The sequence below is a fragment of the Rattus norvegicus genome, chromosome 16 (genome assembly GCF_021556685.1).
Source record: "Rattus norvegicus strain SHRSP/BbbUtx chromosome 16, alternate assembly SHRSP_T2T, whole genome shotgun sequence".
In the NCBI taxonomy this organism is placed as follows: Eukaryota; Metazoa; Chordata; class Mammalia; order Rodentia; family Muridae; genus Rattus; species Rattus norvegicus.
In genome coordinates, this window is record NC_141549.1 from 20,791,390 (window position 1) to 20,811,260 (window position 19,871).

The following is a 19,871-nucleotide window of genomic DNA, read 5'->3' on the forward strand; positions in this document are numbered from 1 at the left end:
CATTTGCCTATAAATTTCATGAAGTCATTGTTTTTGATTGCTGAGTAGTACTCCATTGTGTAGATGTACCACATTTTCTGTATCTATTCCTCTGTTGAAGGGCATCTGGGTTCTTTCCAGCTTCTGGCTATTATAAATAAGGCTGCGATGAACATAGTGGAGCACGTGTCTCTTTTATATGTTGAGGCATCTTTTGGGTATATGCCCAAGAGAGGTATAGCTGGATCCTCAGGCAGTTCAATGTCCAATTTTCTGAGGAACCTCCAGACTGATATCCAGAGTGGTTTTACCAGTCTGCAATCCCACCAACAATGGAGGAGTGTTCCTCTTTCTCCGCATCCTCGCCAGCATCTGCTGTCACCTGAGTTTTTGATCTTAGCCATTCTCACTGGTGTGAGGTGAAATCTCAGGGTTGTTTTGATTTGCATTTCCCTTATGACTAAAGATGTTGAACATTTCTTTAGGTGTTTCTCAGCCCTTCGGCATTTCTCAGCTGTGAATTCTTTGTTTAGCTCTGAACCCCATGTTTTAATAGTGTTATTTGTCTCCCTGCGGTCTAACTTCTTGAGTTCTTTGTATATTTTGGATATAAGGCCTCTATCTGCTGTAGGATTGGTAAAGATCTTTTCCCAATCTGTTGGTTGCCGTTTTGTCCTAACCACAGGGTCCTTTGCCTTACAGAAGCTTTGCAGTTTTATGACATCCCATTTGTCCATTCTTGATCTTAGAGCATAAGCCATTGGTGTTTTGTTCAGGAAATTTTTTCCAGTGCCCATGTGTTCCAGATGCTTCCCTAGTTTTTCTTCTATTAGTTTGCGTGTATTAGGTTTGATGTGGAGGTCCTTGATCCACTTGGACTTAAGCTTTGTACAGGGTGATAAGCATGGATCGATCTGCATTCTTCTACATGTTGACCTCCAGTTGAACCAGCACCATTTGCTGAAAATGCTATCTTTTTTCCATTTGATGGTTTTGGCTCCTTTGTCAAAAATCAAGTGACCATAGGCATGTGGGTTCATTTCTGGGTCTTCAATTCTATTCCATTGGTCTATCTGTCTGTTCTGTACCAATACCATGCAGTTTTTATCACTATTACTCTGTAATACTGCTTGAGTTCAGGGATAGTGATTCCCCCTGAAGTCCTTTTATTGTTGAGGATACTTTTAGCTATCCTGGGTTTTTTGTTATTCCAGATGAATTTGCAAATTGTTCTGTCTAACTCTTTGAAGAACTGGATTGGTATTTTGATGGGGATTGCATTGAATCTGTAGATCGCTTTTGGTAAAATGGCCATTTTTACTATATTAATCCTGGCAATCCATGAGCATGGGAGATCGTTCCATCTTCTGAGGTCTTCTTCAGTTTCTTTCTTCAGTGTCTTGAAGTTCTTATTGTACAGATCTTTTACTTGCTTTGTTAAAGTCACACCGAGGTACTTTATATTATTTGGGTCTATTATGAAGGGTGTCGTTTCCCTAATTCCTTTCTCGGCTTGTTTCTCTTTTGTGTAGAGGAAGGCTACTGATTTATTTGAGTTAATTTTATACCCAGCCACTTTACTGAAGTTGTTTATCAGCTTTAGTAGTTCTCTGGTGGAACTTTTGGGATCACTTAAATAAACTATCATATCATCTGCAAATAGTGATATTTTGACTTCTTCTTTTCCGATCTGTATCCCCTTGACCAAATCCTTTTGTTGTCTGATTGGTCTGACTAGAACTTCAAGAACTATATTTAATAAGTATTGAGAGAGTGGGCAGCCTTGTCTAGTCCCTGATTTTAGTGGGATTGCTTCAAGTTTCTCTCCATTTAGTTTAATGTTAGCAACTGGTTTGCTGTATATGGCTTTTACTATGTTTAGGTATGGGCCTTGAATTCCTATTCTTTCCCAGACTTTTATCATGAAGGGGTGTTGAATTTTGTCAAATGCTTTCTCAGCATCTAATGAAATGATCATGTGGTTTTTGTTCTGTCAGTTTGTTTATATAATGGATCACGTTGATGGTTTTCCGTATATTAAACCATCCCTGCATGCCTGGGATGAAGCCTACTTGATCATGGTGGATGATTGTTTTGATGTGCTCTTGGATTCGGTTTGTCAGAATTTTATTGAGTATTTTTGCGTCGATATTCATAAGGGAAATTGTTCTGAGGTTATCTTTCTTTGTTGGGTCTTTGTGTGGTTTAGGTATAAGAGTAATTGTGGCTTCATAGAAGGAATTCGGGAGTGATCCATCTGTTTCAATTTTGTGGAATAGTTTGGATAATATTGGTATGAGTTCTTCTATGAAGGTTTGATAGAATTCTGCACTAAACCCATCTGGACCTGGGCTGTTTTTGGTTGGGAGACCCTTAATGACTGCTTCTATCTCCTTTGGAGTTATGGGGTTGTTTAACTGGTTTATCTGTTCCTGATTTAACTTCGGTACCTGATATTTGTCTAGGAACTTGTCCATTTCCTGTAGATTTTCAAGTTTAGTTGAATATAGGCTTTTATAGTAAGATCTGATGATTTTTTGAATTTCCTCTGAATCTGTAGTTATGTCTCCCTTTTCATTTCTGATTTTGTTAATTTAGACACACTCTCAGTGTCCTCTCGTTAGTCTGGCTAAGGGTTTATCTATCTTGTTGATTTTCTCAAAGAACCAACTTTTGGTTCTGTGGATACTTTCTATGGTCCTTTTTGTTTCTACTTGGTTGATTTCAGCTCTGAGTTTGATTATTTCCTGCCTTCTACTCCTCCTGGGTGTATTTGCTTCTTTTTGCTCTAGAGCTTTTAGGTGTGCTGTCAAGCTGCTGACATATGCTCTTTCCTGTTTCTTTCTGCAGGCACTCAGCGCTATGAGTTTTCCTCTTAGCACAGCTTTCATTGTGTCCCATAAGTTTGGGTATGTTGTATCTTCATTTTCATTAAATTCTAAAAAGTTTTTAATTTCTTTCTTTATTTCTTCCTTGACTAGGTTATCATTGAGTAGAGCATTGTTCAATTTCCACGTATATGTGGTCATTCTTCCCTTATTGTTTTTGAAGACCAGTTTTAGGCCGTGGTGGTCTGATAGCACACATGGGATTATTTCTATCTTTCTGTACCTGTTGAGGCCCGTTTTTTGACCAACTATATGGTCAATTTTGGAGAAAGTACCATGAGGAGCTGAGAAGAAGGTATATCCTTTTGCTTTAGGATAGAATGTTCTATAAATATCTGTTAAGTCCATTTGGCTCATGACTTCTCTTAGTCTGTCTACGTCTCTGTGTAATTTCTGTTTCCATGATCAGTCCATTGATGAGAGTGGGGCGTTGAAATCTCCCTTTATTATTGTGTGAGGTGCAATGTGTGTTTTGAGCTTTAATAAGGTTTCTTTTACGTATGTAGGTGCCCTTGTATTTGGGGCATAGTTATTTAGGATTGAGAGTTCATCTTGGTGGATTTTTCCTTTGATGAATATGAAGTGTCCTTCCTTATCTTTTTTGATGACTTTTAATTGAAAATTGATTTTTTTTGATATTAGAATGGCTACTCCAGCTTGCTTCTTCTGACCATTTGCTTGGAAAGTTGTTTTCCAGCCTTTCACTCTGAGGTAGTGTCTGTCTTTGTCTCTGAGGTGTGTTTCCTGTAGGCAGCAGAATACAGGGTCCTCGTTGCGTATCCAGTTTGTTAATCTATGTCTTTTTATTTGGGAGTTGTGGCCATTGATGTTGAGAGATATTAAGGAATAGTGATTATTGCTTCCTGTTATATTCATATTTGGATGTGAGGTTATGTTTGTGTGCTTTTCTTCTCTTTGTTTTGTTGCCAAGACGATTAGTTTCTTGCTTCTTCTAGGGTATAGCTTGCCTCCTTATGTTGGGCTTTACCCTTTATTATCCTTTGTAGTGCTGGATTTGTAGAAAGATATTGTGTAAATTTGGTTTTGTCATGGAATATCTTGGTTTCTCCATCTATGTTAATTGAGAGTTTTGCAGGATACAGTAACCTGGGCTGGCACTTGTGTTCTCTTAGGGTCTGTATGACATCTGTCCAGGATCTTCTGGCCTTCATAGTTTCTGGCGAAAAGTCTGGTGTGATTCTGATAGGTCTGCCTTTATATGTTACTTGACCTTTTCCCCTTACTGCTTTTAATATTCTTTCTTTATTTTGTGCGTTTGGTGTTTTGACTATTATGTGATAGGAGGTGTTTCTTTTCTGGTCCAATCTATTTGGAGTTCTGTAGGCTTCTTGTATGCCTATGGGTATCTCTTTTTTTAGGGTAGGGAAGTTTTCTTCTATGATTTTGTTGAAGATATTTACTGGTCCTTTGAGCTGGGAGCCTTCACTCTCTTCTATACCTATTATCCTTAGGTTTGATCTTCTCATTGAGTTCTGGATTTCCTGTATGTTTTGGACCAGTAGCTTTTTCCGCTTTACATTATCTTTGACAGTTGAGTCAATGATTTCTAGGGAATCTTCTGCTCCCAAGATTCTCTCTTCCATCTCTTGTATTCTGTTGGTGAGGCTTCTATTTACAGCTCCTTGTCTCTTTTTTTGATTTTCTATATCCAGGGTTGTTTCCATGTGTTCTTTCTTGATTGCTTCTATTTCCATTTTTAATTCCTTCAACTGTTTGATTGTGTTTTCCTGGAATTCTTTCAGGCATTTTTGCGATTCCTCTCTGTAGGCTTCTACTTGTTCTCTAAGGGAGTTCTTCACGTCTTTCTTGAAGTCCTCCAGCATCATGATCAAATATGATTTTGAAACTAGATCTTGCTTTTCTGGTGTGTTTGGATATTCCATGTTTATTTTGGTGGGAGAATTGGGCTCCGATGATGGCATGTAGTCTTGGTTTCTGTTGCTTGGGTTCCTGCACTTGCCTCCCGCCATCATATTATCTCTAGTGTTACTTTTTTCTGCTATTTCTGACAGTGGCTAGACTGTCCTATAAGCCTGTGTGTCAGGAGTGCTGTAGACCAGTTTTCCTGTTTTCTTTCAGCCAGTTATGGGGACAGAGTTTTCTGCTTTCGGGCGTGTAGTTTTTCCTCTCTATAGGTCTTCAGCTGTTCCTGTGGGCCTGTGTCTTGAGTTCAGCAGGCAGGTCACTTGCAGGGGAAAAGTTGGTCCTACCTGAGGTTCCGAGGCTCAAGTGTGCTCGTGGGGTACTGCCTAAGTCCTCTCCGCGGCGGCAGCAACCGAGGAGATCTGCGCCGCTCTTTCCGGGAGCCTCCGTGCACCAGGGTTCCAGATGGCGTTTGGTGTTTTCCTCTGGCGTCTGGATGTGTGCAGAGTGCAGTCTCTTCTGGTTTCCCAGGTGTGTCTGCCTCTCTGTAGTTTTAGCTCTCCCTCCCACGGGATTTGGGTGCAGAGAACTGTTTATCTGGTCTGTTTCCTCAACTTGAGTATTTCTTATTTACATTTCAATTGTTATTACCTTTCCTGGTTTCCAAGCAAACATCCCCCTAACTCCTTCCCCTCCCCTTCTATATGGGTGTTCCCCTTTCCATCCTCCTCACCTTACAACCCTCCCCACAACAATCCTGTTCACTGGGCATTAGGTCTTGGCAGCACCAAGGGCTTCCCCTTCCACCGGTGCCCTACTACATTGCTACCTATGCAGTTGGAGACCAGGGTCAGTCCATGTATAGTCTTTGGGTAGTGGCTTAGTGGTTGATGGTTTAGTCTCTGGGAGCTCTGGAGGGTCTGGATGGTTGATGTTGTTGTTATTCCTATGGGATTGAAAGCCCCTTCAGCTCCTTCAGTCTGTTTTATTTTTCTTCTTTTTAATTGGATATATTTATTTATGTTCAAATGTACATTCCTTTCCCATTTTCCTGTCCGTAAGCCTCCTATCCCCTCCTCCTTCATCATAACTGTGGCCATCCCATTCACTCCCCCTTTCTATGCCCCCGACATTTCCCTGCTCTGGGGTCCATCCTTGGCAGGACCAAGGACTTCCCCTTCCACTGGTGCCCAAAAATGATATTCCAACTCTGCAGCATATGCAGTTGGAGTCCTGGGACAGTCTATGTAAAGTCTTTGGGTAGTGATTTAGTCCCTGGAAGCTCTGGATGGTAGGCCTTGATATTGTTATGAGGTTTCAAGAACCTTCAGATCTTTCAGTCCCTTCTGTAATTTCCCCAAGGGTGCCCCATTCTCAGTTGAGTAGGTTGCTGCTAGTGTTTACCTATGTATTTGACATGCTCAGCTCGTGTCTCTCAGGAGAGACCTATATCCGGTTCCTGTCATCATGCTCTTCTTAGCTTCATCAGTCTCACCTAGTTTTGGTGGCGCTCTCTCTCTCTCTCTCTCTCTCTCTCTCTCTCTCTCTCTCTCTCTCTGTGTGTGAGTATTTCTGTATATATATATATATATATATATATATATATATATATATATATATATATATATATATATATGGGGCACATGTTGGGCAGGCTCTGAATGGCCGTTTCTTGAGTGTCTGCTGTAAAGTTTGCCTCCGTATACCCTCCTATGAATATTTTTGTTCCCCATTTTAAGAAGGATTGCAAGCATCTGAATTTTGGTCATCCTTCTTGAACTTCATGGAGTCTGGGGATTGCATCTTGGGTAATTTGAGCTTTTGGGCTAACATACAATTATCACTGAGTGTAGACCATGTGTGTTTTCCTGTGAATGGGTTAACTCACTCAGGTTGACATTTTCCAGTTCCATCCATTTGCCTCTGAATTTCATGAAATCATATAGTTGAGTAGTACTCCATTGTGTAGATGTACCACATTTTCTGTATCCATTCCTCTGTTGAAGGGCATCTGGGTTCTTTCCAGCTTCTGGCTATTATAAATAAGTCTGCTATGAACATAGTGGAGCATGTGTCCTTGTTATATGTTGGAGCACCATTTGGGTCTTTGCCCAGGAGAGGTGTAGCTGGGTCCTCAGGTAGTGGAATGTTCAATTTTCTGAGGAACCTCCAGACTGATTTCCAAATTGGTTGTACCAGTTTGCAATCCTACCAACAATGGAGGAGTGTTCCTCTTTCTCCACATCCTCACCAGCATCTACTGTCACCTGAGATTTTATCCTAGCCATTCTGACTAGTGTGAGGTGAAATTGTAGGGTTGTTTTGATTTGCATTGCCCTGATGACTAAGGATGTTGAACATTTCCTAAGGTGCTTCTCACCCATTCGATATTCCTCACCTTTGAATTTTTGTTTAGCTCTGTACCCCAGTTTTTGATAGTGTTATTTGGCTCTCTGGAACATAAGTTCTTGAGTTCTTTCTATATTTTTGATATTAGCCCTGTATCAGATGTAGTATTAGTAAAGATCTTTTCCCAATTTGTCGATTTCTATTTTGTCCTAACAACAGTGTCCTTTGCCTCATAGAAGCTTTGTAGTTTTATGAGATCCCATTTGTTGATTCTTTATCTTAGAGCATAAACCATTGGTGTTTTGTTCAGGAAATTTTTCCCAGTTCTCACGTGTTTGAGACAGTTCCCTACTTTTTCTTCTGTTACTTTCAGTGCATGTGGTTTGATTTGGAGGTCCTTGATCCATGTGGACTTAAGGTTTGTATAGGGAGATAAGAATGGACCCAAAGCCCTTGGTCCTCCGAAGGTTGGACTCCCAGTGCAGGGGTATGTGGGGGGGCAGTAAGGGGAATGTATGGGGTAATACCCATATGGGGGAGGATATTGGAGGGGATGGGGGCAGATGGACCGGAAACTGGGAAGGGGAATAACTTTTAAAATGTAAATAAAGAAACATATCTAATAAAAGATTAAAAAAAAGAACGTAACTATTTGCATTCTTCTACATGCTGTCCTCCATTGATCTAGAACCATATGTTGAAAACGCTTTTTTTCCATTGGATGATTTTAGCTCCTTTTTCAAAGATTAAGTGACCAACGGTGTGTGGAAACATTTCTGGATTTTCAGTTTTATTTCGCTGATCTATCTGCAGGTCTCTGTACCAATACCATACAGTTTTTATGACTATTGCTCTGTAATACTGTTTGTGGTGAGGGATGGTGATTCCCCAGGAAGTTCTTTCATTGTTGAGTATAGTTTTTGCTATTCTTGTTTTTTTGTTCTTTCAACGGGCCTCTGTGTCAGCACTCAGGTGGAATTGTTTTCCTGTTTTCTTTCAGCCATTTCTGGGAAGAGGTGCTCTGCTCTCAGGTATGGAGGTGCTCCTGGTGACTGTCTTTGAGCTCTTGGCACAGGTAGGAATTGGAAGGATCCCCCACCCCCGACTGCTCCTATGTCCCTGCACCCAGCAGGCAGAGATGACACTAGACCATTCCCTCTTAGGCTGGGAATGTGGGCAGAGGGTAGTCTCCTTTGATTTCTCAGGAGTGTCCTCACTTCTGAGGGTCCAGCTCTCTCCCCCACAGGATTTGGGAGCAGGGAGCTGTTTGACTCATTCAGTTCAGTTCTGGGCACCGACCAGAACTGCAGGTACCTGCTGCTAACAGTTCCTATATTACTGTGTCCAGAGGAACTATGCAGTTTCCTGTCTGACCAGGGATGTGGGCAGAGGTGAGCAGAAGTGTCCTGCGGTTTCAGGATGTTCTGCACTTCTCAGTTTTCAGCTCTCTTCCCCACGGGATTTGAGATTAGGGATCTACACTCTCATTCTCATTTCCTATTTTTTTTGCTTGAAGGAGAATTGATGATACACCAGCATATTTTCTGAAGTCCATATGCTTCTTGATCATTTTGTTATTTTAGGGTGTTAATTAGTTGTTAAGGTAGAGCTTCATGTAAATAATGCAAGAATGAATTATATTTTGAAAATATTCTTTTGCTTATTGAATATTTTCTTTAAAACTCTGATTTGTCCAACTTTACTTTTTCATTCTGTCAGTCCATTTATTCCCCACATGTAACTTAAATATCTATTGTGTATAATACACATTCTAATATATCTCAAGATCTTCCCATTCCTCAACCTTTACATTCCTCTGCCCAGTCAAGCTTCCTTACATTATATGAATGTAAATATAACATGAAATGAACTTTGCTATTTGGAAACCTCGTTTCTTTTTGCTGAAACCTTTTGGACTCTCATGTATAGGAGATTGGATGCCATAGGTTATCTCCTTGTATTTATATTTACCCAATTTGTTGTAAGTCCAGGGACACATCGACCATTTTACCACAAAGCCTGAGGTCCTGCTTTACTACCTTTTAGCCCCTGTGTTACCATGGATACTTTATCTATTACCTAAGCAGTATGTGGTGATCCTAATGGCAGCAAATATGGAAACCTTAATCGTGGGTGTAAAAAAATGAAATTTGGAAATGAAAAGAGTCAAAGTATTGGTGACTGGGGGTTTCAATTTTTCATTTGTTGCTAAAATTTACGGAGATACAAATAGTCTGTAGATCTGCATCTGTAGGTCATGCCTATGTTGTGTCAGTCATCTAGCATAAGACCCACAACATGTCAGTCACCCACAAGTCATACAGGTTATCAAAAATCTGTCCCTAAAACCTACATAGCCTGTTAATTATCCAAAGGAAAAGCCCACAGCCTGGCAACCATCCATAAGAATTGCCCATGTCCTGTCAGTCATCCACTGGAAACCCCCTCATCCTGTCAATCATCTATCAGCAACTCACAAAACCTGTCAGTCACCCAGAAGAAATTATCAGAGTCTGTCAATCAGACCTAACAAATGGCCATAGTCTATTAATCACCCACAGGACATGCCCACAAAGTTATATACAAACCCTTCAGAGCCTGTTAGTCATTCATTAGAAACTCCCATAGCCTCTCATTCAATGGAGAGACCCACAGCTTGTCAGTCTTTCATAACATATCTTAGAGCCTGTCAATTATTCATAGGTAGAGTCAACAGCCTGTCTCTCAACCGTAGGAAACACATACCAACTTTGTCACTTGTCCAAAGTACAAGCCCACACTATGTCAGTCATTCACAGGAAATACCCACACCCTGTCCATCATTCATAAGAAACACCCAACGACTGTCAACCATACATAGTACACATCTACAATTGTTCAATATGCATAGCAAACATGCACAGCCTTCCAGTCAGTCATCCGTATTAGCTGACTGCTACCTGCAAATCATCCATAGAAAGTACCCACAACCTGTCAGGCATTCATAGGAAACACCTACAACATGTCAATCATCCGTAGGAAGGAGTTACAGCCTGATTGTCACCTACATGGCAGACCCCCAACCTGGCAACCATCTGTGGGAAAAACCTGCAGCCTATCAAACACCCATAGGAATTGCCCACAGCCTTAGAACCATTTCTAAAAAATGCCCATATCCTCTGAAAATCCACAGAGAAAGTCAACAGCCTTTCAGTCATCTATTGGAAACACACACAGTCTGTTAGTCATCTAGAGGACACACACATTGCTTGAGAGTCATCCATAGGAAAAACTAAGTGCATGCCATGCATGCATAGGAAATGACCACAGCAAGCCAATTGTGCATAGGAATTTCCAATAGTCTGTCAGTTATCAAGAGAAAATTCACACAGTCTGTCAATTATACAAAGTAAATATCAACAGTATTCAATTAAATATTAAACATAGAAATGTTCAAAAACCCACAACCCCCACACACTCACAACATAAATAGGGACATGATAAACCTGGGAGACAGCACACAATAAATCATGCTGATAGCAAAGATCCATCTCTGCCTCCGGCTCCTCCTCCTACATCATTCAGGCCTCAGGTTTGCCATGCAGAGCCGATCCTGTTACCATGCCTGCTTGAAATCAAATGGGGAGATGTTTGTGATGAGGAACTTCATCAATTTATTCTAATAGCTTTATAAAAATCATGTAGTGAAGGAAGCGCAGGATTTTGTTTCTGTTGACAGCACATTTTCAGAAGGGTTTAGTCCACGGTTTTTCTGCATACGGTAGCTAATTCTTCAGAGCTCCTGATAAAGCAGAAAAGTGTGAAAACAAGGCCCTGCCTTGTGTGTCCATTCAAGAGTCCAACCTCACCTTATTTCAATTATATTGACAATAGCAACAAGAAACGTCAGAAAAATGAAAGGAAATGCCTCATTGTGAATATGATCACAGTTTACCAAGGATATAAACACAAATGTTTACACAATATGAACATAGAATTAATATTTATTTAATAAATCCCAGTGAGAGGTTTACAGCGTGCCTCAATTGTTTACATTCCTGAATGAAAGACACACACACACACACACACACACACACACGCACACAAACACACACACACCTACACACACACACCCCTACACAAAGGGAGTATAAATTAGTCATAGGAGGGAATACAAAGTGTGAAGCAGAGACTGAAGGAAAGGCCATCCAGAGAGTGCAACGTAAGGGGATCCATCCCACATGCAGTCACCAAACTCAGGCACTCTTGGGGATGCCAAGAGGTGCATGCTGACAGGAGCCTGATATAGGTGTCATCTGAGAGGCTCTGCCAGAGCCTGAGAAATTTAGAGGCAATGTTCTCAACAAACCATTGGACTGAGAAGTGGGACCACAATGGAGGAGTTAGAGAAAGGACCCCATAGGAAGAAAAACAATGTCAACCAACCAGATACCGCAGAGCATCCAGGGACTAAAGCTCCAAGTAAAGCATACACATGGAGCAACCCCTGGCTCCAGCAGAATATGGAGCAGAAGATGGACCTTGTTGGGCATCAATGGGAAGGGAGGCCTGTGGTCCTGTGAAGACACAATGCCCCAGTGAAGGAGAATGCCAGGGCAGGGAAGCAGGTGGGAGTGGGTGGGAGGGTGGGGAGTGCCCTTGTGGAGGCATGGTGTGGGGTGATGTGATGGGCTGAGGTTTTCTGGAGGGGAATCATTTCATATGTAAATAAAAAATCTTACGAATGAAATGAAAAAGAGTAGAGGGCTATTCCTATAAAAACTGGAAATCAATGGAACTAAATATTTTCTGAGGGCAGTTTAAAGAAGAAAATGTCTGTGGAAATTTAGAAGATGGTAAGTGACCTCAAAACATTCCATGTTCTATGTTGAAGAGAATTTTGTCTTCTGAATTCTAAAACTGACTCTTTTTCCATTCTTAATCCTGTAGGAGAGCGAGGTCCACCTAATTCCTACTCTTTCATGCTTACTGATCAAGAAAATAGTTCTCTCCTTCTAAATTCACTGTTTATGAGTCTAGAACTTCTTTGTTGTTACTTTGGTTGCAACAATTGCATCCCCCTACACTCTGTTGCAACTCTGAAATTTTCAGTGCACTTTAAAAATTGATTCTATAGTATTTTATCCTTTGGAATATTTTTAGGTCTAGAGATATGGCTCAGTCGTTAAGAGCTTTGGCTAACTGCACTTCTAGGAGACCTGAGCCTAATATGCAGCTGTACATTTTGGCCTTCAACTGTGTGTAACTACAGTTTGAAGGGGATGTTGAATTCTATTCTGGATGCTACAGACACTACATTCATTTGGTGCACAGAAATACATGCTAAGTATCTATACAGGTCAAATATCAAAATAATACATACTTACCCATGGGTGTCTGTTTTTACCACCTATGTTGCACCTATAGTGTCCAGAAGAGAGGTTCAGGTCCCAGAGATGTAAGTGCTCTTAGGCACTGGATGATTCTGAGAATAGAAATAGGTTGTTGGAAAATGCAACCAACCCTTATCAATATTGAGTCATTCCTCTAAGCCCCACATTGATTTTCCCTATTTTATAGTGTAATTTTGCTTTGTTTTTGTCCATGGCAGTTGGAGCTCTTCAAGAGAGCACTACTTCTTAAGCCCTCCCAGGTCAGGCTTTCGGGTCCCTGGGTTTATCAATTAAAATTGGGGTACAAAGATAAGCAGAGAATTCTCAACAAAGGAATTTCAAATGGCCAAGAAGCACTTAAAGAAATCTTCAAAGTCCTTAACCATCTTTGAAATGAGAATCAAAATGATGCTGAGATTTCATATACACTGTTAGAAAGGCTAAGTCCATAATTTCAAGTGATAGTACATGCTGGTAAGGATGTGGAGCACAGAAAAGATTTTTTCATTGTTGCTGGAGTAGAAATTTGTACAATCAATTTGGAAAATTAATTTGGCATTTTCTCTGAATACTCAAAATAATTTTACCTCAAGACCTAGCTATACCTCTCCTAGGCATTTACACAAACGGTTACCTACTATACAACAGGGACACTTGCTCAACTATGATCATAGTAGCTTTGTTCATAATACCCATAAACTAGAAACAATTCAATTGCCCCTAAAACAAGGATGGATAAAAAATAATGTGGTACATTTGCACTGTAGAATACTATTCAGCTATGAAAAACAAAGACATCTTGAATTTTGCAAGCAAATAGGTGGAAATTGAGAATATCATCCTGAGTTAGGTAACCCACACCCAAAAACATGCATTGAATGTACTGACTTATAAGTGCTTATTAGTCAAAATTACAGTGTAATCATAATATACCGTATATACAGAAAGATACTGAATATGAAGGAAAGCTCAATATAAAATACCTGATTCTCACTTAGGAGGGGGAATAAAATAGTCATAGGAGAAATATGTAGGGAGAGGACTGAGTAAGAGAGGGATAGGAAGAGGAATAGGGAATGAGTTGAGTATGAAGTTTGAGGAGAGACAGAAGAGAGGGCTGGAGAACCAGAAGTGTAAATGAAAACCTATAGCTGGAGAGAGGGAGAGAGAGACAGAGAGAATAAGAGAGAGAGAGAGACAGAGAGAGAGAGAGGAGAGAGACAGAGACAGAGACAGAGAGACAGAGAGAGAGACAGACAGAGGCAGAGAGAGACAGAGTTGTGGGGTGCGGAAGGTGGGAACATCTTGAGGATATACCAGACACCTGGAGTGGGAAATTTCCCACGGTAAATAGTGGTGACATTAGCTGATACTCCTGGCAGTGGGGATATGGAAACTGAAGATGCCACTTCTGTAGCCACACAGGAACTCCAGTGGGAATATAAGGACAACAACCCATAAGAAGACACAAAACTTTTGACCCCAAGTTTATCCTTCCTACAAGAAATGCAGAGAGAAATGTGGAGCAGAGACTATGGGAATGGACAACCTATAAAGGTCCAAGTTTAGACCCATCCACAGGCAAGTACAAGTTCCTGACAATATTAATGATACTTTGTTATACTAGAAGACAAAGGAATCACTTAACCCTCCGCTGACAGGTTCTACCTAGCAGCTGACTGAAACAGATTCAGAAACCCATAGTGAAACATTGTATCATGCCTACAGACTCTTATGGGAGATTTAGGGGAATGAGTGAGGGCCTGGAACAGAACATCAACTACACAGAATACCAACAGAGTCATCTAAACTGAACCTTTGGGACCTCTCAGAGACTGAACTATGTAGTACATGAAGCAGACCTTGTCTGACACACATTTGTTGAAGATGTGCAGCTCACTCTTTATTTCGAGTGCTAAAAGTGGGGTGGGAGCTCTTTTTAAAGCCGTTTCTTGTCTGTGAAATCTGATACTTTTTCTAGACTCAGTAGGAGTGGATGAACGTAATCCTGCTGTTTCTTGATGTGGCAAGGTGCGGGAATACTCACGGGGCTGGGGAGTTCAACCTCTTAGAGGAGGAGGAGAGGTGGGATGGAAGGAAGAATGGTGTTAGGATGGTCTCAGAGGGGGCAATGATTGAGATATAAAGTGAATAAAAATATAAAAAATAAAACAAAAGTATATGTAATATATAGCAGAGGACCCCTTGGTCAGGCTTCTGTCACAGAAGATGCCACTAATCCTCAAGAGATTGGAGGCCCCAGGAAGTTTAGACGTTTTGTGGGTGTGGATATCCCCAGTAGAATTGGCGGGGGGTTATGGGATCCAGAATTCTTGGGGAATGGGCCAGGAGGGGAATAATATCTAGAGTGTAAAATTGATTAATTTATTTACTAATTAAAAATTCTTTGGATCTTTGTAGATGTAAAATTGTCAGTATAACCCTTTAAGAAATTATTCATATCTACATCAAAATGATAATTCACCATTATAAAGCTCTCATGATCCTAGAGATGCAGATAAGATCTTGTCTATCTAGAGGATTAAATATTATTTATTGCATTATTAAAGTCAGAGTCTATATGACCAACTGAGGAGAGGTAAAATGGTTTTGAAATTATTCAACGTTAGTATTGAAAGACATCCTTGAGAGAATAGGGATACCCAGTGTCCTAGTTAGGGTATTACTGCTGTGAATAGACACCATGACCAAGACAAATCTTATGAAGGACAACGTTTAATTGGGGCTGGTTTATGTGTTCAGAGGTTCACTTGATTATCATCAAGGTAGGGGTATGGTGGCATCCAGGGAGACATGGTGCAGGAGGAGCTGAGAGACTACATCTTTATGTGAAGGCTGTTAGTTTAAGACTGACTCCCATGCAGCTAGGATCAGGGTCCTAAAGCCTACACCTCAGTGACACACATTCCAACATGGTCACAACTTGGAATATTGCTATTCCCTGGGCTTCACACATATAAACCATCAGACCCAGGATACAGTTCAATATAATAAAGACAAGATAAGAATGGTACACAGCAAGTATCATTCTAAAATATATATGCCCAAGCATTCACACTAAATCAGAAATCAGAAATGTGAAAAGTATATTTGATCTTCCCCTGTTCAATAAAATCATTGAAGTCTTAGCTAGAATAACAGCACAAGTGAATGAGATAGATGTACACCCTTGAAAGAATGAAGCCAATGTCACTTTATTTAGGCCTGGGTGGTTGATATACACAAAAGACTCTAAAGCCTCCACCAAAATTCCCCTGCAGCTATTCAATTGTTCAGCATTGTATTAGAGGAAAAGGAATGCATCAAACCAAGTTAGTTTCTTAAATCCAAATACCCAGCACACTCTGCAAATAAGCAAACTAACAGATTCTCACAGATATTATAGATTAAATATAACCAAGGAATTGAATGACTTGTACAGTTAAAAACTCTAAACTTAACGTAAATTAACAGAAGAAGATACAGTAACATGGAAAGGCCCCACGCTCCTAGGTCAGAAGGATTAATATGGTGGAGTTGGATGTGATGGTTTATATTTCCTTGGCTCAGGGGTGGCACTATTAGAAGCATGGTCCTGTTGGAGTAGGTGTGGCCCTGTTGGAGTAGGTGTGCGACTGTGTGTAAGGGGTTTAACACACTCATCCTAGCTGCCTAGAAGGCAGTATTCTGTAGGACCATCCAGATGAAGATCTACAGCTCTCAGATCCTCCTTCACCATGTCTGATTGGTGGCTGCAGTGATCCTGCTGTGATGATAACAGGTCTGAACCTCTGAAGCTGTAAACCAGCCCTAATGAAATGGTGTCCTTTTAAGAGTTGCCTCAGCCATGGTGTCTGTTCACACAACTAAAGTCCTAAGCTGAGGAATATTGAATGGCTGTGAAGTACCTATAGAAATGTTCAACAACCTTAGTCATCAGGGGAATGGAAATCAAAACAATGCTGAGATTCCTCCTCACACCCCTCAGCATGGCTAAGAACAAAAACTCAGGTGATGACAGATGCTGGCAAGGATGTGGAGAAAGAGGAACACTCCTCCACTGTTACTTGGATAGCAAGCCAGTACAACTGCTCTGGAAATCAGTTGGGAGTTTCCTCAGAAAATTGGACATAGTACTACCTGAGGACCCAGGTATACTCATTCCTGGGCATAGAATCAATAGATGCTCCAACATATAACAGACAAACATGCTCCAGTAAGTCCATAGAAGCCTTATTTTTAATAGCTAGAATCTGGAAAGAACCCAGAAGTCCATCAACAAAAGAATGGATACAGAGAATGTGGTACAATTACACAAACGCAGTACTACTCAGCTATTAAAAAGACAATGACTTCATGAAATTCATAGGCAAAAGGATGGAACTAGAAAATATCATCTTGAGTGAGGTGACCCCAGAAAATAACACAGATGGTGTGCACTCACTGATAAGTGAATAGTAGCCCCAAAGCTCAGATGAGCCAAGGTGCAATCCACAGATCACATAAAGCTCAAGAAGAAGGACAACCAAAATGTCTATGTGTCAGTATTTCTTAGAAGGGGGAACAAAAATATTTATAGTAGGAAATATGAAGCCAAAATTTGGAGAAGGGTTTGGAGAAAAGTATAAATAAATAAATAAATTTAAAAAATCAAAATAAAAATAAAGAAAACATCCACAGTATATGGGGAATTGACAGCACTTTATCAAATTACACTGATCCATAGAGATAACTGCATGCAGAAGACAGAAACTTAGTCCATTTCAACACCAAGCACAGAAGTCAATGCCACATACATCACATACATACGGATCTGCATAATACTTCACACAACAAATGTGGCAGAGGAGAAAGTAGGAAATATGTTTGACTTTACTGTACAGAATGGTACTTCCTGAACATTAGTCCTATAGCACAGAGAATAAAAGCAACCATTCATAAATCATACCTCCTGAAATTTAAAACATGGCATAAATCAATGATCATCATCATTTGACTGAATATGATGCCTCTGCCATTCGTAAAAATCTTAATAGATTCTTATAAAAATAAGTATATTTACAATACAAACCAAGATAAACCTTATCTATTAAGCTTCACACCTACCAAGTAGCATTCATGATACGTAAAGTAGTCTGCATGATTTCAGAACAGAAATGCAAACATGGTTATCCCAAAGCTACAAATACTGCAAAGTAAACCAGTTACTGGCTCGTAAGATGTTCTGGTACAGTAGTGGAACACATATTATGGAAATAATTCTATTTCCTGATTCTATTTCAGACACACTCTATGTGATGGAAGCCAGGCCTGAAACTGCTAAAGCAGCCAAAACCCTAAGAGTAGATATGTCCTGAGCCAAGAGGAAAACTCAGTACTCTTATCCGTATCAATGAAATGACTGTCATAGCTATAGATCTGTGTTTGGAACCCTCATTAGAAAAGCATCATCTTCTTGTAGGCTATAGACACTAACACAGAGACCCCAACCTGGAAAGTGTACAGAGAAGGTGGTAACTCCATTTTAAATGGGATGACTCCTTTACGTCTCTCCCTCAAGACTTCATTATCTCTATAGCAAATAAACGTAGAGATTCTAAGAGATTGGGGTGATAGATTACTGTAGTGAGTGACTTACAGACATAATACCAAGTAACTAGTAAAAGAGAAGAAAAAACAACATGGAATCTGAGAAGTAATACTAAGAAGTCAATAGGATTCAAACAAGGAATTGCTGAGTGGATGAAGGTAGAGGTCAGTACTTTCCCTTTCGTGCATTCAGAGGACCTGTGGGAGCATCACCTAAGGACGGCACAATGGCACCAGCCACCCTGTGTTTCCCTTCAGTATTTAGGTATTTTAGTAATATCTGCAATTTAATGAGTATAAATATCCTCCACTTGGGAAGACAGATGTGATGTTTGGATTCCACTGAGCATGGATGTTTGTTAAAATTTATTCTCAGTCTAATAGGTCAGGTCTGCACCTGAAGGGTGCACTGTGCACTCACTGATTTTGGTGAACAGGATTTTATGTGTGAAAAGAACAAATACTTCTCACGCACTTACCAGATGACGCAATCCAGGAGATTGGAACCTTGATCAAGGAGAATCCATGTCTCTGTGACTGCAGTGTCCTGGAGGTGACTCATTTGTCCTTCTTTGCCATCGGGCAGGCAGCAGGCCAATACCATGACAGTAGATGTATCCATGTCCAAGGTGATCCTTAGTGAAGCTCAGTTTTTTTCAGAGATAAAGTGACGTCACGAACAGCAGATGACGTTTGCAGACATGACGATTTATGGAGTCTGGTCTGCGTACGCTGTAAAGTTGTAAAAGAAAGCCAGCACAGCACTGTTAGTAAAACAGTCCAAGGAGAGCAGTGGGCCTCTGATTTGTGAGGGTTTATCATGACATTGCTAAGTAGGACTCCCTCTTGTCAAGGACTCTGCTGCTAGTCCTAGTGACTCATCCTATGAGTGTTGACCTAAACTGTTTGCCTTTTAATTAAGAGTTTCCCATTAAGAATATCCTTGTAAGAGCACCAGTGGAAGGGGAAGCCCTGGATCCTGCTAAGACTGAACCCCCAGTGAACTAATATTGTTGGGGGGAGGGCAGCAATGGGGGGGAGGATGGGGAGGGGAACACCCATAAAGAACAGGAGGGGGAGGGATTCGGGGGATGTTTACCCAGAAACCAGGAAAGGGAATAACACTTGAAATGTATATAAGAAATACTCAAGTTAATAAAAAAAAAAAAGAGTTTCCCATTAAAATGTTTTAAGTGAAAGCCACAAGTTTCTATACTCTTTATTACATCAGTAGCTTTTTAGTGTATTTTTCAAGTGAAAACCAGTCTTTAACTGGTACCCTTTAAAACTTCAGGAGCTCCTTCCAGTACCTGATGGAATTAGGATGCCCCATTCTGTGTGGGGTGTTTTCAGCAAAGGCCCCTGTATTGGACTCATGACTGCTATCATTTGTTCCATCCAGAAGACCTAGTTTTACAGGAATGCCCCCAAAATTCACTCTTCCATCCTCTCTGACTCTGCTCAACAGCAGTACTGGAGCCTTGGAGGCTAGGATGCTGGTTGATTTTAAGCAACTCTACAAAATGTGGATATAATCTGGGAAAAGTGAATCACAGTAGAGGTATCTTCTCCATCACATTGTCCTGAGGGCAAGTCTGAAGCTCATTTTTTTGTGATTGATGTATAATTGCCCTGCTAAGTGTAAAAGACAAAAGAGAGAACCCCAAATGGTCCAGCATGATGAACGGGTAAACAGAGTTTATAATATTGATACAATGTCTCTAGAGATGGACAGAGGCATTGACACTATCTTATGATAAAAGAAGCTATTATTTAATGACCAAGAAAGGGGATATTTCTATATTAGATG

The 19,871-nt window shown here is 40.5% G+C and overlaps 1 long non-coding RNA gene across 1 annotated transcript in view; it reads right to left on the bottom strand.

The window, feature by feature from the left end:
* LOC148000440 (uncharacterized) overlaps positions 1 to 18,793 on the bottom strand; it is a 47,125-nt gene extending 28,332 nt beyond the window's left edge. The window contains exons 1-2 of the long non-coding RNA XR_015639720.1: positions 18,541 to 18,793; positions 12,467 to 12,564 (exon numbers count right to left, since the gene is read on the bottom strand). This is a non-coding gene — a long non-coding RNA (uncharacterized LOC148000440). The remainder of the gene's footprint in view (positions 1 to 12,466; positions 12,565 to 18,540) is intronic.
* Positions 18,794 to 19,871: the final 1,078 nt, after the last annotated feature.